General features: G+C 53.7%; 1 pseudogene; it reads left to right on the top strand.

Moving 5' to 3' along the window:
- The window catches only part of LOC143637756 (leucine-rich repeat-containing protein 38 pseudogene), a 64,277-nt pseudogene that overhangs the window by 26,818 nt on the left and 12,402 nt on the right, over positions 1–25,057 (top strand).

Below are 25,057 nucleotides of genomic sequence, written 5' to 3'. Positions count from 1 at the left end.
CTTGTGCTGTACTCCCCTTCTCTGACCTTGTGAGACGGCCCAATGCCTACAGGGTGGGAGGAGGCCAGGTGGGTGACGTGGCCCAGTGACAGCTACTCTGCAAGGTTATTGAAACAAGTGCCATGGAACTGGGACAAATGACCAGATGACTTCGAGGACTACGAGTTACCAACGGGGGTGTGGCAAACGGCATGAAGAAGGAGCTGGACAGAGGAGTGATTCACATCCAGAGAAGGATGGAGCCGGAAGGCACGCAATGAAAACTTGTGGCTTATTTATTTCTGGAATTTTCCTTGCAACACCTTCAGACCATGGTTGAATTTGAGTCCCTAAAACGATGGGAAGCTAAATCATGGGTGACCACTGTAGCTTAGAAAAGAAAACGTAGGCTAGGTGGATGAGACCCGGAGGGGGGCACGAGCCTCGGGGGATACATAGCATCCCTCATCCCTACCTGGCCCCGAGTCGACTGAGAAATAAGAGGACAGAGGACTGGACTCTCTTTGTTGTGAGAAAGCCCACGTGGGGGAAGGGCAAACGTACAACCAGAACAGAAGTGGACAGGTGTGCCTGCCCAGGCAGTGGCAGAGCCAGGCTGGCCTGGGTGGCCGACTCCTAGGGTAGAGCCACCTCTGCAGAGCCGGCCCGAGGACCACAGCCCCCAGGGGGAGCGCGGGGGTGGCTGCCCTGTGAGGACTCAGCTCCCCACTTTGCTCTGCTTCCCCGGGGAGGAATGTGGGAAAGGCCAGGAGCCCCTTTCCCAGAGCGGGAGCATTGCCGCCGCACAGCCCGGGCGCTCTGAGGGTGTGTCTGGGCGCCTTGGCCTGGCCGCTGTGTGCTTGTGTCTGACTTAGAAGGTGACAAGCGCCCCTTCACCCGGGGGCTAAGGGCAAGTGCACGTCTCCGGTTCACTTTGCCTTCTCCTCCTCGGTTGTGGGACAGCTCTGCCTGTCCCAGCTCAGATCTCCTTTAATGTCATTCAAGAAGCACCAGCAAGCACAGAATTTATCATTTAATGACTTGATGTTACAAGTTTCTTTGAACTTGACACCATAGAGACTCTTTGCACGTATTACCAGCTAGTAAGTGGGGTACCCACGATAGTAGGACAACAGGACTTCTTCACTGGGCACCTCTGCTGTGCCAGGAGCTGTGCTGGGGATGGGGGCTGAGAGCAAGTCACCGTCCGGCCCTCACAGGGCTGGAGACAAGCACATCAGCAGACACCCCTAGCTCAGCGAGGCAGGGTGCACCCGGCGAGCACCAGGCACTCGGAGACCACAGGTGAGACACGATTAGAGCAGGGGAGAGTCCCATGTGGAGACCCAGCAAGGCAGAGGCCTGTAGGACTCGCCTGTTCCAGAGTGGGAGAGAAGGTGGCTGGAGAAGGAAGCAAAGCCACATCTGGACATGGAAGCCCTCTACCCTGCTCACGCTCACTCCGAGGGCAGAGGTGAGGTTTTAGAAGTTTTTACTTCAATTTCAATCTGTAAAACAAAATTGGGGCTGTGCCACCTGTAAGGTTTTGCCCAGAGGTATTTATTCATTCATTCATTCATTCATTCATTCATTCATTCATTCGTTCGTTCCTGAGCTGGGAGTCAAACCCAGGGCCTTACACATGCTGGGCAGGTGGTCTGCCCTTGAGCTGCGCAGCCAGGCTGCCACCTGTAAGGTTTTGTAAATGGCTGATTTTTCAATGAATCATGTAACTCTTCATGTTACCAGTCCTTCTGAAACAAAATTTCTTTTTTCTTCTCTCCTCTTCTTCTTTGTTTCTTTGTTGTTTTTAGGGCTGAACGCAGGGACACTTAACACAGAATCACATTCCCAGCCATTTTTATTTTTTGAGACAGAGTCTCACTAGGTTGCTGAGGCTGGCTTAGAACTTGCAATCCTCCTGCCTCAGCCTCCTGAGTCACTGGGATTAAAGGTGGGCACCACGGTGCCTCACCCTAGTATTGATTTTAAAGGTTAATGAGTCTTTCTTAAATGTTCATAGCCCAATTCATTTCATACTGTTAGGCCTCTATGCTTTTATGAATGCAATTCCCTATCTCTGGAATATATTTGCTCTATCAGGAAGAGATTCTCCATCTACTTGAACTCCTATGCATCCTTCAAAACCCTGTCAATCATCACCTGTTTTGTGATACCTTCTCCTGACCATCTCACCCAGATAGAATTATGCATTCTTTACGCCACTGGATTTTGTATATACTTTTTTTTTCATTGCTACACAAGTTATTTGTGTGTGTGTGTCTGCCTACCACACTAGCTACTTGTCTGAGAGAACCATCTAAGTTAAGTTGTTTCATTATCACAATTCCCTGGCCCAGAAGAGCTTAATAGAGTATATATACATTTTTTTTTAACCGAACTGAATATTTCCAAGTCTCAAGTTCTTTTCTCATTGAAAAGAGATGGCAGGATCTGCCCTAGCAGCTTTAAAATATATTTTTTAATGAGAATAAAATAACCAGTAAATAAAAATACTCCGATAGAAGGCAGGAGGGACTCCAGGAAGGTCAAGGCCAGCACAGCCCTGCTTGGCCAGAGCCCCCTGCTGCTCGGCTGGATGTAAGGTGACCTTATTTGGTTCATGAAGTGCCCCAGGCTCTCCTAAGCCTTTGGCATGGGCACTGTGCACACCGGTGTGATTGAGGTCAGCTAGGGACAGTGCCTCAGAGCTGGTGGCACAGAGCAGACATGCGACCCCGTCACTCCCAGCTGGACCCCGTTGTTTTTCTCCCCTGCACTTTCTGCTCCCTAACATCATCCAATAAACAGCACCCACTTTCCTGTGCTGCCACCCTGGCCAAGGTGCTGGCTGCCACCCAAGTCCAACCTCCTGGCAGGTTCCCTGGGCCCCCTTGAAATGGGACGTGGCCGCGGGCCTAGGTTTGTATGCACAGAAAGGAAACAGAGGTGCCTCCAGGCCTGGGCTGTAGCATGCCGGGTGTGGCCCCTGCTGCCTCCCTCTTGCTTCCTGCTGCCCCCTGGGATGCAGGTGATGACAGTGTCCCCACTACTTTGCAGAGCAATGAGGTGGAGGGAACCTGGGTCCTCTGGGGGACCAGGGCTGCCCAGGCTGGGACACATACCTTGAATTTCCTCTCACCAAGGAAATCCACTTCCACGTCCTTTAATTCAATAAACTCTGGGGGTCTCTTTGTTATAGCAGCCAGCCTCACCCTGACTGACATCCATAAATGCTTCATGACAAGCGTTCTCTGTCCTTTTCATTCATTGTAGTGTGTCCTAGGATAATACCTGGTTCCTAGTAGGTGCTCAGACTAATACCGCATTCTTGAATGGAGCCAGAGGCCCATATTGGAATCCCTGACAAGCTGTGTGCACCTCCGTGTCCTCACCTGTCACATGGCGCTAACAACTGGACCTACCGTTTGGATTACCGAGATGAAGGTGCTATGCATAAAGCTCACAGGGCACAGCCAGCCACATCAGTCATCAATAAGTCTTAGACACTATTAAATTATTTTTATTACTGCATAAATGTTGAGGGTTTTGCAGCCTTTGGGGTCTTCAGTAATACTGAAATGATTATTTTTTAGCAAATTAGAATAACTTCAGGTTAGAAGGGTTGGAAGGAGATCAATGGAACAGAGAAAGGGGGTTGGCGGACGAGGGAGGAAGGACAGGAAGGGGAGCAACAGGGGAATGAAAATGACCAAAGAACACTGTGTACATGTGTGAAGAGCCCACTGTGAATTTCACCACTACCTACAGCTATAAAACACTAATTTTTTAAAAAAGCTATAAATAAATAGAGAGGAGATCAGTAGAGAGGACAAGAAGGACCGGTGAGGGGGGAGGAAAGAGGAAGCACTGCGGACTTAAGTGAAGCAAATCAGCCCCCATGCATGTGTGGTTGCCAGAATGAACCCCAACGTTGTGCATGACCATGAGGCACTAATAAAAACATCAGAAACAGAGAAAGACGTCCAGACTGCGGGGACAGTAACCGCCACCGCTCCTGCCATTGGCTGGCAGAGATATCGGGGCTCCTCCCAGGAGTTGTCTGCTCCATGAACTCAGTGTGCCGGCTTCTGGAAACACATGTAAATGTATGCAAATCACATGCAAATCCACACAAAAATAGCCCCCTGTGTGCCTCCGCATTTACTAGAAAGAATTCGGGTGGCTTTATGCTATTCCACCCTCGATCAGATCAGGTTTTCTTTCTGCTCTCTCAGAAAGACGCACCTGGAAGGGGAGAGGTGTGCCCGTGGGTGTGTGCGGTTCCGTGACCCGGGTGGGGAGGGCCGAGGAGGCTGGTGAGGACACTTAAATATGCTCAACAATCAGATGTGAGAAATCCAAAACCAACGGCCAAACTCCACCTGGAGGCCCTACCTCTGCTCAGCTGCCATCGAATTCTCCCATCACCCCATGACCGGGCAGCGAGACCACGAAGGAGAGACCACCCAGTGATCTGGAGTGCTTGGCCAGGGGTGGGGTGATGGGGTGGTTCGGCAGCATAATTACAGAACCTGGACCCCTTCAGTCCAGCCTCCAAGCACTTGGTCAGTGATCGTTTCAGATGGCGGTATCATGTGTTCACATGCGTGGGTACTCGCTCACTCACTCATTCCCAGACGTGAAGATAGAGAAGACTCCATCTTTGCTCAGGAGGACTTCTTCCTGCTGTTCTTGAGGACCTCGTCTTCTCACCCTGGAGCTCAGTAATGACCCAGTGGTGGAGACCCACATGCAGTCTCTGAGCATCACCCCCCCCCCCAGGCAGAGGCAGTCGAAGGAGCCTGGGCAAGGAGACACACAGAGGGGGAGGGATTCGCTGCACCTGGGCAGGTCAAGGCCACAGGCAAGAACGTATGGTGTCTTCAAGGGTGAGCAGGAGCCTGCCAGGTGGAGCAGCAGAAGGAACGCTGTGTTCCAGGCAACAGAAGCATGAAGCCATTCGGCCATGTGCTCTGATACTGATTTGGGGAAACATGGTCAATGGTGTCGAGATGTACCTTTCCCCAGTTCACCCCACCCCAGCTCGCCGACTCCTGCAGATGCCTGTGACGTTTATTAGCCCTCGGCACTTGTTTGGCAGTTGCCATATACAGCAAGTCCTTGAATGGTTTGTCCCCTGCTGTGCAAGCTTGGCTCTTCAAGGCAGTTGTGAGTCACTTGAGAACAGAGCCTGTCTATGCTCTCTTGGTGCCCAGGGACCCAGCCCAGTGCCTTCCTTTGGAATATTCAGCAGGTAAAGGATGTTGTTGCGAGAGGTGTCCACGTGGAGGAAAATGCTCCCACTTTCAGGATGCTACTATTTCCTGGGCACTATCCAGTGTTGTTCCAAATGCAGATTTGTACATTATTGTCTTGTTCAGTCCCCACAATAGTTACCAAGCAGACAAGAGTCCTCATTTGACAGATGGAGCAACAGAGGCCCAGAGAGATTGTTTGGCCTGCAGAAGAGGAGCCGTCCAGAAGTGACGGGACTAGGCTCTGAGCGCAGGTCGAATGGTCGGACCCATGCTCTGAGCTCCTGCTCTACCCACATTTCCTGCTCCAGTTCCCGTGCGCTTGGTTAAACAGCATGCCTGTGAGTTTACAGACCGACTCGTGCACCCTGACCAGTAAGCAATCCCTGGTTGTTCTTCTCATGGCTCCTTCCTAAGCCAGGGCTCCTGAGCTTGGGGCTGGCCTATCCCATACCTAGCATATCACTTATTTTCCAGAAAGGAGAATAAAGGGGACCAGGGAATTGTTCAGGGTAATTCTGGAAGGACACCTTGGAGGAGACCAAATTTCCTGAAGCTACCTTGGAAGGTGGTATGAGGGAAGCCAGGAGGGGGTATGTGTGAAAGCTCGGGTCTGACGGGAGACAGGGGATGGGTAAAATCATTCGTGTGTGCTGTCTGCTTTCCGGGGAGTAAGAGGACCTAAACACGGGTTTGGAGGACCTCTCGGCTCCCAGGCAACTGCAGGGGCCCAGCTGGAGCACTCTGTGCTCCCTGCATGAACCTCTTGCTTTCTACAGGACTAGAGCCAAGGCCACCTCTGGGGGGATGAAGGCCCTTGTCTCACCAGAAGAGGTAAATGAGGATCTCCAGGTGAGACACCTATCGGAGGCTGCTGCACACCTGGGAGCTAATGGGGAAGCATTATTTGCAGGTGGCAATGAGCCAATAAAATGAATATTCTTCAGTGTCTTTTAAGTTTGGGGATTGATTCTAGGAGCTAGGATCAAGTATTGATCTTGGGGGAAGGTAGGCTGAATAAGCTCAGAACCAGGTCAGCAAGGTCAGTCAGGTGGTGATGTAAAAATACTTCGGAAAAACAAATAAACAAACAAATAAAGACCCGAGGAAATATAAGAAGTCAGGGAAAGCCAGTCAGAGGGGCTGACATTTGGGCTGAGAAAACCCAAATGACCAAATGGTGCCAAACATGCAGAAAGGTAGTCCAGACAGAGGGCACAGCAAGGACAAAGATTCTGCAGTGGGACAAACACAGGGAATCAGGAGTACAGAAAGACCAAAGTGATTGGGGGGGGGTGGTGAACCACAGGGAAAAGGGTCCAAGATGGGTGGGAAAGGCATGTAGGGCCACACCATGTGGGGTTTGGTGGGATTTTATTCCAAATGCTTTGATGTATTAGTGAGCTACTGCTGTGTAACAAATCACCACATCCCTAATTTAACAACTTAAAACAAAACACATTTTTTTTTTTAGTCTATTAGTCTCTGTGGTCAGGAATCTGGGCAGTCCTTCTCTGGGTCATTTACTTAAGGGTATTTCACAGGGTGCAGTCCCAGCATTGGCTGGCCTGCAGACATCCCAAGTTCAGCCAGGGAAGACTCCACTTCAAGCTCCCGTGGTTATCGGTAGGATTCAGTTCCGTGTTGGCCATTGATCAGACGCCACCCGTACTTCTTGCCATGCCAGCCACTCCAACATGGCAGCGTGCTTCATGAACTGTGCAAGCCAAGGAGGTGACAGAACCTGCTAGCAGGGTTGAAGTCACCATCTTTTGTAACCTTATCACAAAAATGACATCCATCACCTTTGACATAATCTATTGGTTAAAAGAAAGTCACAGGTCTCACCCCCACTCAAGGAACATCTGGGGGTCGGATCACCAGGAGCATCTTAAAAGTCTGTGTGACACAGACCATTGGAGGTGTCTTAGAAGGGAGGTGACATGATCTGTCCTATATTTTCAATGGGTCACCTCAGCCTTCTTGGGCACTGGGTGTGTGAGGGGAGCTGGACAAGAGTGGAAGGCAGATGGCCAGTTAGGGGTTCCTGGGAGAGATGACACTGGATTGAAGGGTGACAGTGGAGAGGCAGAGAAGTCAGATGAAAGAGCTGGGGATAATGCCAGGGCCCGCTGAGACGTGCCATCTGCCTGGGGGACGATGGTGCCTGGACTCTTGTGTTTCTCCTGGACAGAGAGGGTGGCAGTATCCTCATTCTCCTTCAGCACTCCCAAGGCTATACATTTGCTGGATGGCTGGCCAGCTCCGGAGGACCAGCCCATGAGCAGAGAACAGATGTCTCCTTGTGCCAGGTCAAGTGACTGACCCCATGTCCTCATTCTCATTAACCTGCACATGCTTCGACCAAAGCCAGTGGGCAAGGGGGAGGGGGGCCACTCACCTGCACCTGTGCTCACAGAGTCCGCGGAACTGGACAGGCTCAAGGGAGTGGGGTATGTATGTACCCGCTCCCATGCACGCAGGAGTAGGTATGTGTCTGTCTCAGGTGGGCTGCAGTTGGAGTGGGGAATCGTCCAGCGCAGAGAGTCATTAAAACTGACCTGAGAATCTTAGGGCATCACTAACAAGTTCCAGAGACAAGACTTTTCAATTGACATAAAGTCTTTATCTACTATACCTATCAAGATGAACCATTACTTGATCACCATTTGCAATATGACTACCTGGGACAACCTTGCTGTTAAACATCTGATTGACATCTCATTTTATTCTCATAAGAGCCCAGTAAAGTTGACACTCAATTTGTTCCATTTCCTACTTAAGAAAACTGAGGCTTAGAAAGTTAAGTAACTTGCTCAAGGTGATGTATCATTGTCTGAATCCATTGAAATCCATGTTCTCAACGGCTGCTATCGTCTCCCTGCCTCTGGTTTAGTTGGTGGAAGATTAATTTCCTGGTTGCATAGAGGAAATCAGGTGGGTGCCACATGCTACAGGGACTGGATTAACTCTGACCAGAGCAAGGGGCAGGTGGTGCCCCCTGGTGGTAGTGGTAAGGAAGGACCAGTGGGTGGGAGCTTCAGCTTGCCCTTTTCGTGAAACACAGCTGTGTCCCAGGGAGCACAGAGCAGAGTCCATGGAGTCCAGCTGCCCCAGGCAAAGGGCTAGAGTGTGTCTCCTTTCCCAGGGCCCCAGGGATGTCCTCGAGCCTCCTGCCCAGGCAGTCAGGCACTGATCAGAAGTGATTCACACCAGTAACCCAAATGACATCACCAAACGCCACATTCTTATTCAAACCCAGGCTTTGCACCTCAATTCAGACTCCTGCACATAACACACTGGCATCAGTTACAACTCAGGGCCTCTGACTTTGGCTAATTTAGAAGTCATTGCTGGACTGTTTTTACTACCAGGGTCCAGGTTTGTGGGGAAGGGGTGTGTGCACTGGCTGGGATTTCCTGGGGACCACCATGCCAGGGTGCCACCCCATGGGGAATCAGATAGGGTGGGGAGTAAGGCAAGACAGGAGATGCCCTAAAGCTCAAAGAGCATGGCAGGGCCACAAGGGTTCTGGGGAGGGGGCTGGGAAGGTATGAAAACAGATTTTTAAAACATCAGGACAGCTAGGTGTCAGAGCCTGGGTTAGAACAAACTCTGTTTTGTTGCCTCTGAGCACAAAACAGAAGCAAAGCTGGCAAGGGGAATCTCTGAGAGGTTCCCGTGGCTTCTCCTGCAGTGTCTGTCCTCCAGTCCTAAGAGCCCCCCCACCCCCACCTGGGGAGGGTGCAGGGTGAGTGGGTGCGTGGCACAGGTGGGGACTCTCAGTGCCTGCGTTCTATTTCCAGCTCTTATCACTGACTCATAGTGTGACCGTGTTGAGGTCATGGCTCTGTGTTTCTTGGGAGGGGGGCCGGAGGGGGACCAGAGGTGACAAAGTTTGCCTTTTCCCCAGGGATGGGAGTCTAGACTCTGGGGGTCTTCCTGCTCCCCTTGAGCCCCAGCTATGTCTGGTCCTACTGCTAAAATTAAGAAAAAAAATTGTAGATTTGGATCCAAGGGATGGGGGGGGGCACTCAAAGCCAAAAGCAAGTCGTCCCTGCCATTGTAAGAGGCGTAGCCACTCTTAGAGGATGTTTCTCCCATGTTATACGAAGCACAGTCCCATACAAATAATTTCCCGCATGGGGAATTCACATCACTGCAAGGGGAGAAGGGAAGCCTTTTCTCCCTCACTTCAAGAGGAGGGACTTGAAGCAGTGGGTGGAATTGCACAATCCTTTCATTACCAGGACCCCCCTTTTACTATTTTGCTACCCCTCGACATCCCCCCCGACACCTGCTAGGCCCTCATTGACAAAATGCTCTGCATTTATTAGGTAGAAATTCATGGTTTTCATTCATCAAACTCATGAGTGACAGTTAAAGTCTGCCCAGCACAGAAGAACTAGTGCTATCTCGGAGCTCGCTGCCAAGAATGACAGTGTCGACGCTGGATGACCTCTTCCTAGGTAAAAGACCAATTTTTCACCAGACTTTCTGAAATTTCAAAGAGGTCATCTCCAACAGACCCAGGCTGGGAAGCCCCCAGAAAGACTCTGGCTTGTGGTGGGGTCAGGATCAGACCTGAAGTTCAAGGAGCATGGCGGGGCTCATAGGCTAGTCTTTCAGCCAAGCAGCCCACTTGGCAGGGAGGCCTGTGTGCACCCTGAGACCCAGGTGCATAGGAGCATCAGTGCAAGATGGCAGTGCAACCAAATGCAGGCGTCATGAAGCAATGATGCTACCAGGGTCCAGGTTTGTGGGGAAGGGGTGTGTGCAGTACTGAGGGGCAGACCAGGAATGGGCCCCTCAGTACTGGACTGAGCATTCTGAACCAAGCTTGAGGTTGGAAAGGTACAACAGATCATTTGAAGGTGCTTCTGCAAGAAGAGTGGGGGTGGGGAGGGGCTCTTCTGCTACCCATTTGCACTGTGTGTGACTCTTGAAAACGGAATCACTGAATCTCACACCTGCTCAGGAGCATTTGGACCAGTCTCTCGAACGCTCCTTTTCAAGAGAGTGAGACCAGAGATGGAAGCCGAACCCTCCAGGCTGGGGTCAATAAAGGCATGCTGGGACCCCTGGAAGAGTGGGAACATAGACAGGGGACACCGGAGGTCCAGCTTGGTAGCCTGGGTATAAGCAGGGGAAGAGCTTATGGATCCTGAGCACATCAAAGCTCCCAGGGTGCCTCCTCCTCCTCTGGACTCCTGCAAACACTCTTCTCTTGGAGCCCTTGGCTCCATCCCAGAGGCTCAATTGTTTGATCCCAGGGCTCAGAGGCGTCAACAGCCTGTACCTTTGGAAAAAGACTGGGGGCTTAGCTCTGTGGTTTCAGAATCTCAGGCTCTACCAATCCCTAGCAGGGCCAGGGGCCTGGGCAGGGGCTCTGGGAGCCTGTTGCCCCCACAGCTGTTCCCTGCGCTATTTTGGTCCGGGGGGAGCTTGTCAATTCCAGGGTATTTGGACCAAAATAGCTGATAGCAGGACCATCTCCTGATGGCTCTGTGTAGACCTCCCCACGGGAAAGTTTGTAAAGTGGGTGTGGGGTAGCCAAGAGGGAACTCTCTGACAATTTCTGAGGTCCTCTCAGCCTTTGGACATCCCTGGTCACTCACCTACCCATCAAAGCTTGGGGTTGGTGGCAGAGGGAGGGAATAAAAATTTCTGAACATGGTTTCTTGGCTCCCTAGTCCTCCCACAGCCAGCTAGATACATAGTATCCTGACGTGAGCAAGCTGCTGGTGGCCGGCAACCGCATCCAGCAGATCCCCAAGGACTTCTTCATCTTCTACGGCGACCTGGTCTACCAGGACTTCAGGAACAACTCGTTGCGCTCGCTGGAGGAGGGCACGTTCAGCGGCTCCGCCAAGCTCGCGTTCCTGGACCTCAGCTACAACAACCTGACCCAGCTGGGCGCCGGTGCCGCCTCAACGTGGCGGTTCTGGACGCGCTGCCGGCGCTGCGCACTCTGCGCCTGGACGGGAACCCCTGGCTCTGCGACTGTGACTTTGCCCATCTCTTTTCCTGGATCCAGGAGAACACGTCCAAGTTGCCCAAAGGTGAGCTGGGCAGGTTGGGCGGGAGGGCGCCGGAGCAGGAGGAGGCCACTGCAGCCGGGATTCCTGCCTGCCTCCGGGGGGCTGAGCCCGGAAGAGGAGTCTGGGGGCTCATCAGCAAGGGACGAGGGAGAGTGGGTCTGATCTCTACTGGGAAAGAGGAGAGGCACACACAGGAGGGGGCTGGAGCTTCTTGACCCAGGTGCTTGTTTTTCTTTTCTTCATCAACTCACTTTCCCAAGTTTGGGACCCGCCAATTCTCCAGCCAGGTCTGTGCCCCTCTTGGCCAGATCAACTCACCAGGCCCAGGACAGCTGGGTTCCAGTTGTTTGTGGGTCCTTCCTAAGTGGAAAGCTCTCCATCTGTGGGAAACAGCACATTCCCAGCACCTTGGAGAAGAGCCACCAGTTCTAAAGGCTGCTCAGCATCCTTGGAGCCCAAGCGGGTGTCTCTGCTTCCCAGCTCCAATTTGCTGCTCTGTCCAAAAGGGGAGAGGAGTATTCCTGGGGAGGAATGCAGGCAGCTCAGCCAGTCATGCAGTAATGATTTATGGGTTTGTGGTTCTTTCAGTCCAGATGTGAAAAAGCCGAACAAAAATGTCAGAGCTTGTTGGATCCCCTGCTCTCCTGGTGACTCTTCCAGGGCCGACCTGTATGTACATACCCACTTGGATGTACATACCAGGAATTCAGGGTGCCCAGAGTTTAGGGGCTTTGGGAAGGTCAGAGGAGGGACGCTAGTGCAGCGCTGAGGAGGGACACCAGCATCCACCGGGGCAGACGTCCTCACGCTGGATGGATTCCAGCTTGTGAGCATCGTGCCCACAGTGACCTCTGAGCCAGATCCCGCCTCTCACCTTGCCTCCAAGGCTTTAGAGGTCTGGGGACCAGCACCATAAGGCACATGTTTTAAAAGGTGATATAGGTGCAGACTTGGCTGCAGTATACCTTTTATTCCATGTACTGAGAACTCAGAGACGCTGCTCACCTGCATGCAAAGTTCCTGGGTTCACCTGTTCGTTCTGCGCTGCCATTGCCACACCTGGGTATTGGGGTGGCCATTCCCTAGTAGATAGAGGCCTCCCAGCTGGCATTTCACTCTGGGCTGGCTCTACCACGTACACAGATCATGAAAAGATCTAGTCTGTGAGGTACAGAGTCCCCAGCTTTAAACTTGTCCTGTCCTCCTGTCTCGCTCCCCTGATCACCAGAAGGCTGTGCTGGTGACAGGAGTGGGTGGCGGGGCTCGCTGGGATGGGGGCACACCGTGGTGCTGATTGCCCTGGCCCTTCTGTTTGGTGGGCTCTCCTCGTCTGCTCCACTGCTGGTCTGCTTGGTAGAACAGGCTCCCACTCTTTTAGAGCAGGGCGAGCGCTGGGGCAGAGGTGTCAGGGTCAGTTCTGCTGAGGGCAGCCAGGTCCTTGAACAGTCCACTTACTCTTTCTGGGCATCAGTCTCCTCATCTCTAGAGTAGCTAGCTGACCTCTGAGATCTCCACAGAGCCCTGGATTTGAGTCTGAAGTCATGGGTTCGAGTCCTGGCTTAAAACCTGGGCTAGTCGTGGTAGTCCCTAGCTTGTTTGGGTCTCACCTTGCTTGTGGGTGACACTGTGTGGTCCATCTGACTGAGTGGCTGGCAGCATCCAAACCAGGTAGTGTGGGAGAAGGTGGAGTGATGGCAATGGGAACAGGCCCTCCCCCAGCGTCTGTCATTCAGGGCATAAAACAGACACCAGGGGCTACATGGGGCTGGGGAGAAGGAAGGAGAGGCTCTGGACAGGGCAGGCTGGGGGAGGACTGGTCTCATTCAATCAGGACGGATAGAGGCCACGTGAGGGCACCTCCAGGATACAGCGGCAAGAGTGGCTGTGGGTCTCCCTGCCCTCATTGTGTAGCCAGAGCAGTGTCCTGACCCTGAAAACCAGAGGCAGGTTGGGTGGTGGAGGAACTGGCACAGGCCTTAAAGGGAGAGACCCGAGTTCAGGTCTGGACTCAGAGGTATAATCCTGGGTGAGCCCCCGACCTCTCTCAGCCTCAGTTTTCCTCCCTCTTAATTCAGAATGTAGTGACGTCATTCTCCTCCTGCCTGTTGTGAGGTCTGAACAGACCAGCTGGGCAAGGGCTCAGCAGTGCCCAGCACCCAGTGGTGGCCCCGAGGGGGCCCATCACCCCTTCCTTCCTGCAGGTACACTGCTTCTTAAACACTTTAAAAACATTTGTATCAACTCATGATAGTTGTGTGTATCTGTGGGTACCCTGAGATAACGTGATACACAAGGCATAGTGGTCCTATCAGGATGATTAGCCTTTCCATCTTGAGCACTTATCATTTCTTGTTCTGGGAAACTTTGAATTCCTCTCTGCTAGTTCTTTATGAAATATATAGTAGGGGCTGGGGATGTAGCTCAGTGGTAGAGCGCTCCCCTAGCATGTGCAAGGCCCTGGGTTCGATCCTCAGCACCACATAAAAATAAATACATAAAATAAAGGTATAAAAAAGTGAATTACTTAATAAAATATACAGTAGGTGGTTGCAAACTCTGGCCACCCTCTGTGCTGTGGAACGCTAGACCTTACCTCTGGACAACTGCATGATGGTGCCCTCTATCCCCGCAGCCCCTGCCCAGCCTGCACTTTTCCCAGAGGCCAAGGTCGAAGGTGGGATCCCTGCCTCTGGCACTGATCTGCACACCATTCTTCTTACCAGATGCATGGCCTTTTCGTGCTCTCAGGCCATAAAAAATTTCTCATCTATGAAATGGGGATAATAGGGTCGCTCTTCACGGGGCTGCTGGGAAGGTTGGGAGGGTGTTATTTATGTATGAAGTGCTTGCAACAGCAGCTGGTGCCGCCTGTGCTGTCTGCTGTAACGGGGAGGCCCTGCAAAGTGGTGTGTGTGACTTACCCAAGATCTCACAGAGCCGGGGGATGCACAGGTTCTCCCCGCCAGTGTCCTCCTGGCTCCCAGCCCTGCCATGCTGACCACCCACTTTCAGCCAAAGAAAATCAGCCTTCACCGGGGACAAGCTCCAGGCCTTTCTATGCTCTGCATCTTCCAGGGGAGGGATTTCAAAGAAAGAGCAAAGAGGATCCTGTCCTCTCACCTCCCCTGCACCCTCCTCCCCCAGAGAAGCAGGAGGGAGCCGGCGCTTTCTCCCGGTGACCTTGACTAGCTCTGACAGTCGCAAAAATGTGTTCTTCTGCCAGGTAAGCCTCCCCTTGTGGCCACAGCACTGAGGGGGAGTATTTGGCCACAGAGCAAACCGGGGAGGAAGGGAAGGGCTTGGCAAGACCCTCTGGTCCCCTCTGCCCAGGCTGCGGCAGGCAGGACAGTCAGAGTCCGAGGTGTGGGAAGGAACTGCCCTCCTGGAGGGAAGAGGCTCAGCGAGGCCCGTGTGCCCAAGTGCCAGTTAGCAAACCCCAACACAGCCGCAAAACAAAAACCCAGGACTCCCGATGGATGTTGAATTCCAGATAAACAACAAGCGATATTTCAATATAAATGTGTCCCGTGCAAAATTTGGGGCAGACGGATACAAAAAATTATCTGTTGTTTTTCTGGAACTCGACACTAAAGGGGGCGTCCTTCACTTTACCGAACAGCTCTGCCCCCCGGCCCTCTGGGTGGCAGTCACATGGCAGGTACAAATGCTGCCTCGGTGACCACAGCAGCCCTCCCTGGCAGGTTGCTTTATCCACAGTTCACCCAATAAGGTGAAGTGGCCTCACAAGGCCCCGCGGTTAGGGGCTGAGATGGGCTTAGACTCCAGGGTGTCCAGCCCCGGGCCTGGCCTTTCTCACAGATGTGGGAAGGGAGAGTGAGACCACCCCCAGTGCGTTCGCTCCCCTGTCCTCAGCTCCCTGGAGTGACAGTGGGCTTCCTCCTCTTTCCAGCCCCAGCTCTATGCCTGGTCTGATGTTTCTCCGGTGAGGTAAAGGGGTCCCAAGCCGTTGGGGGGCAGTGGTCCCCAAGGGGACAGTGATGATCTCCCTTTAAGCAGAAAGGGCTCCAGACCTGGAGGCAGGAGTCCTTGGAAATCACTCGGGTGACCTGCCAGGGGACAGAGGGAAGGGTGGGGAGTTCTGGAGGAGACCAGGAGGAGCAGGGATGACACTCTTGTCACTGGTGTGTGTCACGGCAGCCCAGCAAGTGGGAAGGCGGCAAAGACACAAAGACCTGGCGCTCCAGGGTGGTTCTCAGAGCGTCCACCTGGGTGAGAACCCCCTGAGCGCTTGTTAAAATGCAGATTCCCGGGCCGAGGCTGGAGACCTGCAGGTGAACACGCCCCCACCGCCCGCGTTTCCTAGGTGCACACAAGCTTGAGACCTGCTCTCGCAGTGGGAAGGGCTATTTGCTGGGTCTCTGGCTCTGTACTTCACTAGCTGTGTGACTTTGTGTAAGTTGCCAGCTGTCTCTGAACCTCAGATTTTTCTTTTGCAATCAAATGAGTAATAGGAGGATTGGAAGGTGCCTTCCAAATTGAACAGTATGTAGTTTGAAAGGGATATTATCCTGGTCCACTGGGGAGTTGGGGCCTGGGAAGGCCAGGGGCCCTCTGAAGACCCCTCTGCTGAAATTCGGAAGGCTGTGTTCTCTTGTCGTGGGGAAGCAGGCGTAGCTTCTAGACCAGCTGGGACTCTGAGCTGACTGTCCAGAGATGGAGGGACTTTCCCTACGCTGTCCCCAGCCTTGGTCCTGGAGCCACAGGGGGAAAAGGCCCCTAGGCTTGAGAAGTGGTAGCTGGTGGGCGTGGGGCTCCATGTGCTTTGGCTTTGAAAGTGGGTGAAGTAGGGGACATGCCCACTCCAGGCCTGAGAGAGGGGGACTGGATTCACCCAGGTGCCCTTCCCAGCCCTTGGTGGCTGGTGGGTCACAGCCCACGGCACCAGGGAAGAGATGTGAAGGGTCTTTCACCCTGTGACCTTGACACATGGAGGTGCAGTGCAGGCTTGGGAGGGGGACCTGGGCAGAACTAACAGGGCCACATGACATGCTCTGTCTCTGCTGGCCCTGACCAGTGGGGACAGCCTCCTCACAAAGATCCACCCTCAGCCTCAGGTCATTCAGGGGCTGGGGCCACACTAGACATTCTCTCTGGGCAGTCATTTCAGGCAGGACACGCCTAGAGGCACAATGTCACTAGCCCCACCTGCTTACAGTCACAATGTCACTAGCCCCACCTGCTTACCTGGCCTGACTTGGGGCTGGCTGGGGGACCCACCCCCATCTCCTAGCACCTGCTTCCCAGGGCGGGAGCTGTCACATGGGTGGGGATTTCTTGTCACTGACAAAAGGAACTGTTTCTCAGCCAAGTAGACAAAGCCTGCCTTCTCCTGAAGGTCACACCGGTACTTTCTCCTTAGTGACCCCCAAGGCGACTCTATTTCTTCTTCTAAGAAATAAAAGCAATTTTCACTTTCAGATTATGAAAATAACTGGCTCCTGTAATTAAACTGGGGAATTGTAAGGAAATATCATGAAGAAAATAAAAACAAAAAAAAAAAAAATGAAAACTCAGAATCCCATCACTACTCAAGTTCTACAGTTTTCTTCTTATGCTCATAGGTATTTTTAAGCCAATTGATATTAGACTGCACATGTTCATACTTTTTTCTCTTATTGAGTTGAAATGAGAGAACTCTTGTTATAGTTCTTTGGATTTGTTTGTTTGTTTATTTATTTTTGGTGCTGGGGATTGAACCCAGGTCCCCATGCACCCTAGGCAGGCACTCTACCGCTGGGCTCCATCCACAGCTCTGAAAATCAACCCCAAGAGCCCGGAGGCGAGGTTGTTTCACAGAGACACCAGACCTGCCGCTGTGGTTAGCCAGGCAGGTTGTTCCCATGTATTTTTGTATGTAAACAGCACAGAGCTGGGGGCCCTAATGCATGTGAATAACTTTCAGCTGTTTCTTTGGATGGAAACAGAGGGTGATGGTTCAGGCCTTTTTAAAGCCATAGATACATTTTTGCTTGGAGAGACCATTAGCAGAGAGTCTAGGTCTCAGGAGGCTGGTCCTTAGCAGTCCTTTTGAGGAATGTTTGCATTGGACACTGAGGTTCAGAGGGCAGAGAGTGGTGAGTGCACCTGTCACATCACAGCTACTGAGAGATACTAAGGCAGGGGAATCGCAAGTTCACGGCCAATCTGGGTAACTTAGTAAGACTCTCTCTCAAAATACAATTTTAAAGGACTAGGGGTGTTGCTCAATGGTGGGGCACTTGCCTAGCAATGCATGAGGTCCTGGGTTCAAATGCTAGCTCTGGAAAAAGAGGGTCCAGTGCTCAGAGTTCCCAGGCCCAGGACAGGAGGAGCAAGGAGAGCAGAAAAGGCTGAAGAATGACCCCAGGGAGAACTCCTTAGAAAACACTAGAGGAAGAGACCCTCACCTCCCCCAGCTCCTTCGAGCTGTCTGCGTCCACACCCGTGGCTCCTGGAACAGAAGTATCTGCAGCAGCTACAGTGACTTACAGTAAGTGGAGCCCAGAACTGAGGTCTGGAGCCCAAATGGCTTGACCTGTTATTGCTCTAAATGTTCCCCCATGGGCTGGGGCTGGGGCTGGAGCTGGGGCTCAGTGGTAGGGTACTTGCCTAGCATGTGTGAGGCACTGGGTTCGATTCTCAGCACCGTATGTAAATAAATAAATAAAACAAAGGTCCATCAACAACAACAACAAAATAATTTTTTAAAAAATCCCCCCATTGGATAGCAGCAGAAAGACTTCTCCTGGTCACTTTAACCTGCATTATTGTTTGGTCCCCGTGGACACTGCATATGTTTATTTTTTTATTTTATTATTATTATTATTATTATTATTTGGTACCAGGGACAGAACCCAGAAGTGCTTTACCACTGAGGCACATGCTCAGCCCTTTTTATGTTTTATTTCGAGACAGGGTCTCACCGAGTTGCTCAGGGTCTCGCTGAGTTGCTGAGGCTTGCCTTGAACTTTCGATCCTCCTGCCTCAGCCTCCTGAGTCGCTGGGGTGACAGGTGTGCACCACGGTGCCCAGCAACGCTCTGTGTGTGTTTATATCCCTAAGGAACCGTGTTCCTGCGCAGGGTTGGTTGAGGTCTCAGTTGCTCTTGCCAGTGGCCTCTCCCCTGCCTGTCACCTGTTTCTACATGTCCTGTGGTGTCACAGGCTGCCGCGTTTTCAAATTGTCTCCGAGAGGTGAGTCACCGGAGTGTCACCTTTCTTGCCTCTATTGGTGTCCAGGGGTTGGCATCAGCTTTTACGGGCACTGTGTCTGAGTTCCGGTGGAAAGCCACCTGCAGACACGACCTGAGGTGACCCCTGTGAGCCTGCCCGGTGCTCTCTGGAGAGGGCCTGTGAGTCCCGCTACTCTGCTCCCAAACACCAGATGTTTCTAAAAAGCTTGCCTCTGTCATGTCACTCTGTCACTTAACTCCGAGGGACATCTTGTTGTTGAACAGCATGGGACAGTACATGGACAGCCCCAGGGACACCCCGTGGGGGATTTTGCCAGTGGACTCAGATCCCAGAGGGTCTAGGCCTCCCAGCCACGTGGTCGTCTGGTCACTGCTGTCCCCCCGTCTTGTGGTCTCCAGAGTGTTCTGGGAGATGAGGCGGCTGGCGTGTCTTTTCAGCCTTCAGGGGAGCAGTGGCCCTCAGGATGCGTGGGGACTCCACGCTGTGTAGGCTGGGGGTAGTGAAGGTTCCGCGCATCAGCAAGAGACGCAGCCTCCTGTGCTGCTCTCGGCCCTGGGGCTGCTGACGGCTGTGCCCCCCCCCCGCTCCTGCTCCCCTCCCCTCCCTTGGCTCACGCTCTTCTGATCCTCTTACCTCCCCCTCTCTGGGCTCCAGGCTGGGCCAGGAGTCCCTCCCGTGTGATCCTGGGTCCTGTTCTGCCTCTAGGTCCTCTGCTTGACCGGCAGGCCGTGTCTGGCTCCCTGTGTTTCAGAACAAACGCACTCCTCCTCCCTCCTGCCACCAGAGCCCTCCTCTGTCCCTGGAGCAAGCCAAGCCCCAGCCTCTGGGCTCCTTCCCCCTCTGCCTGGTGACATGCAGCCCCAGGTTGTCCCATCACCAGGTCTGTAGCTGGCTTCACCCCCCCCCTGAGGCCATCCCTCACCACCCGCCATCCCTCCGTCATCTGTCCTTGGTGCATTCATCATGACGCTGAGGTTGGCACGATCTATGAAAAGGGAGGCTCCAAGAGACGAGGAGCCTGTGAGCCCGGCCTGGGTAGACAGTGGATGGTGGGATGAGGAGAGGTGGCTGCACGGTCCTGGGGGCCTTCCTGGCACAGGCTGGCACAATTCTGGCCAGCAGAGCATGCCCAGACCTCCTTCAGCAAGGGCAGGAGCTGGGGAAGCAGCTCCCCTGGCTTCTTTCCCGGATCTGTGACCCTGGTCACATCCTGTGGCCTCCCTGAGCCTCGAGCCTCCAAGTGAAAGACAGACGGGCCAGTTGCCCCTGTCCCACTGCCAGCACTTGCTGACCAATGAAGGTGGCAGCTGGGGATGTGTGGTGCTGTCTCTGGCAGTGGCCGTGGCTGGAGGGGGCACAGGACACCCAGGGCATGGATCAATAGCCGGTGAGCCCCGCGAGTCAGACACCTTTGCTTGTCAAACAGAAACGGGAACCAACCTCAGGGGTGCGAGCAGATGGAAGGATGTTTGTAGGCTGCAGACGTGCCACCAGGAACCTTGGTCCTGAACAGCGGTGCCCAGGGAGTCCTGGGACTGAGGCTGGGGTCCCCCTCTGCTGTCCAGGGTTATGGTCTTCTCTCCATCCACCCATGAGCTTTCTCTGCTTTCCTGTCCCCTTGGCAAAAACTGTACCTTCCGTCGCTGCCACCCTGCTCCACTCACACGGGGAGCTGAGGCTGGGCGAGAGGTTCCCCTGGGGCCTCTGGGAGGCTCCATCTGGCCCCCTCTTGGAGCCTTCCCTCTCCTGGTCCATCCTGCTAGGGGAATGGATGGGGTGACCTTGTCCATGATGGTCACCAGGAGCTTTTCAGTCAGTGGGTACGGGATGGGGTGTAGGGAGTGGCGCTGAGAAGGGAGTCTGAGCAGGCCACTCCCCAGGTGTCCGGGCCACAGCTGAGCTTCCAGTGAATGGACAGATAAGTTCTCTGACACTCCTGGGCCCAGGGTCCCTTTAGTCAGATGCAGGATCATGATTTTGAACTCTTTGAATCCGATTGGTCCCTCAGAACTGCCTCTTAGTCTAAGAGGCTCCTAGCTCTCTCAGCGTCCAGACTCCCTGCCCTTGACCTTCGTCCCATGACCAGCGTGGAGCAGGGAGAGGTGGAATGCCGGGGAGCTCCTCTGCGGGCAGCTCAGAGCTTCTGGGTGGTGTGGTGTACAAGCAGGTGACACTCCTCCCCGTGGGCACCCAGACATGGAGATTTAAAAGGCACTGATGCCCAAATCCCAGGGCATTGGTAGGTCTGTATGCAGCCCTGGTCTCCTGACCTCCAGGGCACGAGTCTGCGTAGAATCGCGGACATGGGTGCGGGATGTCTGGGAAGAAGGTTGAGGCCCCTTTGAGTCACAGCTTGTGAGTAGGCACCTGAGCTCCGTGGCTGGTAGGAGGCAGCAGCTAATCTTTGCATTGGAGAGTAAACATTTTAGGTCTTTCTGGAAATTGGTGTTTAGTTGTCAAAAATAGGGGCTTGGAAGAGTGTGGTCCCTGTCTCCAGCTGTCTGAAGGGCGGTCACTTAACACAGGAGACTTGTGAGTGGCCTCAGAAGACTCACTGGTGGTTGGGACCTGCAGGCTGTCAGGACTCTGTAACGGGGCTGCTAAGGGAGGTGACCGACACTGGAGGTGTTCCCACAGGGGCCTGGTGACCACGGTTCAGTGTAGCTACAGAGTGCCTATGGGGGAGGTTCCCCAGGAGGCTCCAGTCCTGGTTCTGACCTTCTGGGGTCCCGTGGTTCTATCCTGGTTCTGCTGGCTGAAGGGGCAGGGCCTGCAGAGGCTCGGGGAGCTGGACCTGCCTGATGCCCAGGACAAGGGCTCCCCTCCCGCTTTCCTCCCCTCACCACGAAGCCCTTAAGCCCTGCAGCTGAGAAGAAATGAAGCCACCTGCCTTTGTCCAGCTCAGGTCTCTCTTTACTCACACCCAGCCCCTGTGGGAGACCAGGTCACCTGCCGGCCACCAGAATGGGTTTCTAAATGTGGACCATGGACATCCAGTTCACGTCCAGCTGCCCCGGGGCCAGGACACTGACCCCCAGTGGCCCTCCCTGTGGGCCCATGGGACCCGGGCTTCCAGACATACCAGGGCTGTCCCACGGCCAGTGCCACCAGGCTCCTTCATTCATTCATGGATATTTGTCCTGCTTGTGCCTTGCTCCAGAGAGGCCCGAGTTCTGTGGAGCAGGGAGGCTCCAGGGCCTTTGTCACGACCATTCTGCAGCCTGTCAAGTCTCATTTCAGGAACTAGAGTCTCTTAGTGGCAAGCCCACCCCTAGGGTCCATAGCACCGGCTTTAGGCTCTGAGCCAGGCTTGGCCATTGAGTCTCTGCATGGGAACCCGGCCCTGGGGGTTATCAGCCAAAGGTGACCTGAACGCAGTAGCGGAAACTGAGCAGACTAACCGCCACCCCACCCCCCAAAGCAAACCCAGCGCCAGGTGCTCAGGACACTGTGGTGAATCTGACCACGGCTCTGCCCTCTTGGAGCAAACATTCCAGAAGATTCAGAAAAGCTAAGACTGTAGGATTATCTCATCTACCCTGCTTCATTTTTAGGTAGGAAACCATGGTTCAGAGACTAAGTTACTTGCCCAAAGCCACAAAGCAGACTAGGGAAAAGCCAAGACCAGATCCTAGCCACCCCTCCCCACCCCGCTGCAATTTCCAGGTGAACATTAGTCCCCTCATCTTGCACGGCGGCCATTAAAGGGGTCATAGCACAGTGGCTGAGAGCACCAGTTTGGGATTCAGGTTCATCACAGTTTCAATCCAGCTTCTTTAGTTGCTGGCTGTGTGAGCCTGGGTAGACTGCTTAACTTCTCTGTGCATCAGCTTTCTCATGAATAAAACATGGATGATAATATGTGTATTGTGAGGGTCAAAGAGAGAATCCCTGGAAAGTGCCTGGCATGGTGTCTGTCACACATGAGGCATGTGTTGAGTGCCTCGCTGTCATTACCATGGCAGTCAATCAGTCCACACCTCCACAGCCACTCAGGGGACCAGACGCTCACTGTGAGCCAGTGTCTCAATGTGGCGGCCCCAAAGGTGAAGGGAACTGAGAGTGGATACCTGGCTCCAGGGTACAGCTCTGCCACCGGCTCTCTGTGTGAAGTCCTTTGGCTGCTGGAACAAGTCACCATGAACAGAGGGGGTTAAAATGACTACTCAGTGGCCTTGCAGGACTGGGACCTGGATGGCCATGCAGGTCTGTCAGGCTCAAATCAAACCCTCTGTGTCTGTTCACCTTTCCTGGCCTCTAGAGGCTGTCCCTGTCCTGCAGCCACATTCCTATGACCTCTCCTTTGCTGACTCTGACTGCCTGGCACCCTGTCCTAGGGACCCTGTGACAATCAGCCCCCCCCCGGTGACCCAGGATGGTCTCCTTCTCGAGATCCTAATAGTGACACATTCGCAGGTCCCAGGAGTGGGCTGTGGGCATCTTGGGGGCTGGGTTCTGTCTGCTGGAGGGAAGTCGCCTCCCTTCTGTTTTCTCACCTGTGAACCCAGAGGGGACAGCAAGGCTTGGGTCCCCTCCCCGCACAGCCTCCCAGGGTCCCCTGCCATCACCTCCCCCACAGCACCTCAGCTCTGGAACCAGTGGCCGCGGGGTCCTACCTCCAGGACCCGCCCAGACCTGCCCCTTGGTCTTGCCCGGAAGAAGGGGTTGCTCTGAGCTGTCCCCGAGCTGCTCAGGACACGGGAACTCAGGGCCCAGGGGGACGGGCATGCTCACGGGAAGGTGGCCCTGGAGTGCTGGGGGCAGGCCGCAGTGACGGGCACTGCTCAGCCCCAGGAGGAGGGCACTGGGGGAGCCTCCGGGGGACAGGGGAGGGGGTGGGAGAGGGAGGTGGCAGCGCTGAGTGTCTTTTTTTTTTGCTTTTTGGTGCTGGATGTGGAACCCAGGGCCTCGACCCTGTTAGGCTGAGGAAGCCATGGTTCAGAGACTAAGTAACTTGCTCAAAGCAAGTTACTCTGCTTTGAGCTACCCTGAGCTACCGCCCTGAGCGTCCGCCCACCCCGTGTGCCATCTTTTATGATGAGGGTGGATCTGCTGTGCATCGGCTTGTCCACGTCAGGGGCACACACAGCCACACACGTCCTGCGTGTGCTGGGGAGAGTGCATGGGTTGCTGGATCATCACAGGGCTTTCAGAACAAGTTTTTTTCATTAAAAAAATAATATAACACTGGACACTATCCCTTATACTTGTAATCCCAGCAACTCCGGAGGCTGAAGCAGGAGGATCACAAGTTCAAAGCCAGCTTCAGCAACTTAGCAAGGCCCTAAACAACTTAGCAGGACCCTGTCTCAAAATTAAAAAAAAAAAATTAAAAAGACTAGACTACTGGGCACAGTGACACATGCCTATAATCCTAGCAACTCAGAAGGCTGAGGCAGGAGGTTTGCAAGTTCAAAGCCAGCCTCAGCAACTCAGTGACCCTAAGCAGCTTAGTGAGACCCTGTCTCAAAATTAAAATAAATAAATAAATAAAAGGGGCTGGTTTATGTATAGCTAATAAGAATAAATTTAATTTTTTTTAAAAGGGCTTGGGATGTGGCTCAGTGGTTAAGCTGCTGGGTTCAATCCCTAGTACCCCCTGAGACCGGGTCTGTACTTGGAATGGAATATTACCTAGCCCTAAAGAGGAAGGAGATCCTGCCACATGCTCTGATGTGGATGGATCCTCAGGACATTGGCTGAGTGTAGTAAGCCAGTCACAGAAGGACAAGTTGTGTAGGGCTCCACCTTTATGAAGTCCCTAAAGTGGTCCCATTCACAGAAATAGAAAGTAGACTGGTGGCTGCAGGGCTTAGGGGAGGGGAGGAGGCCTGGTTGTTTAAGGGGGACAGAGCTTGAGTCTGGGGGATGGAACGCGCACAGTGGTACATGACAGGAATGCCAGCAGCTTGGGAGGCTGAGGCAGGAGGATCATTTGAGCCCAGGAGTTCAAGGCCAGCCTGGGTGACCCAGGGAGCTGCTGGTTCAAGGGGAAAAAGAAAGAAAAGACAAGAAAGAGCCTGGCTGGGTCTCCTTCCCGGCAGGCTGCAGTCAGCTGGCTCCTCCTCCTGGGGCTCCCTGCACATCTGTGCTGTCACCCACATCCCCGGCTTCTGTCCCCTGGATTCTAGCAGCATCCACCCAAAGTGTCACTAGACATTAACAGAGTCCCCGAGGGGCACAGTCACTGCAGTTCAGAACCACTGCTCCACGTGGTCGTCGAGGGTCCTGAGGGAGCCGGTGACTGGGAGGGATCTGTCACAGTCCCCATCTGGGACAGCGTCAGGGGAGGGGGCCGCAGTCACACACACCCCCTCCACCCCAGGTACCCGGCCTGTCTCCTCTCCAGCGTACCAGCAAGCCCTCCTCTGGGGACAAGCTGGGGACATTCGGTGGTTGAAAGGGCGGAGCTGTGTCTGAGCCCTCTGATAGCCACCAGGACCCCGGGAGCCACCAGACTCCCAAGCCTCTCAGAGTTCCCCACACCAGCCTTGCCAGAAGGTTCCCTGCTACCGGGTCCCCATAGTCAGTCGGCACAGGTTGGCACCCTACTCAGCCCAGCCCCCCACGCAGGGAGATTGGCAGT

The sequence above is a fragment of the Callospermophilus lateralis genome, unplaced genomic scaffold (genome assembly GCF_048772815.1).
Source record: "Callospermophilus lateralis isolate mCalLat2 unplaced genomic scaffold, mCalLat2.hap1 Scaffold_122, whole genome shotgun sequence".
NCBI classification, from domain to species: Eukaryota; Metazoa; Chordata; class Mammalia; order Rodentia; family Sciuridae; genus Callospermophilus; species Callospermophilus lateralis.
This window is presented reverse-complemented; position numbering and strand designations above follow the sequence as displayed.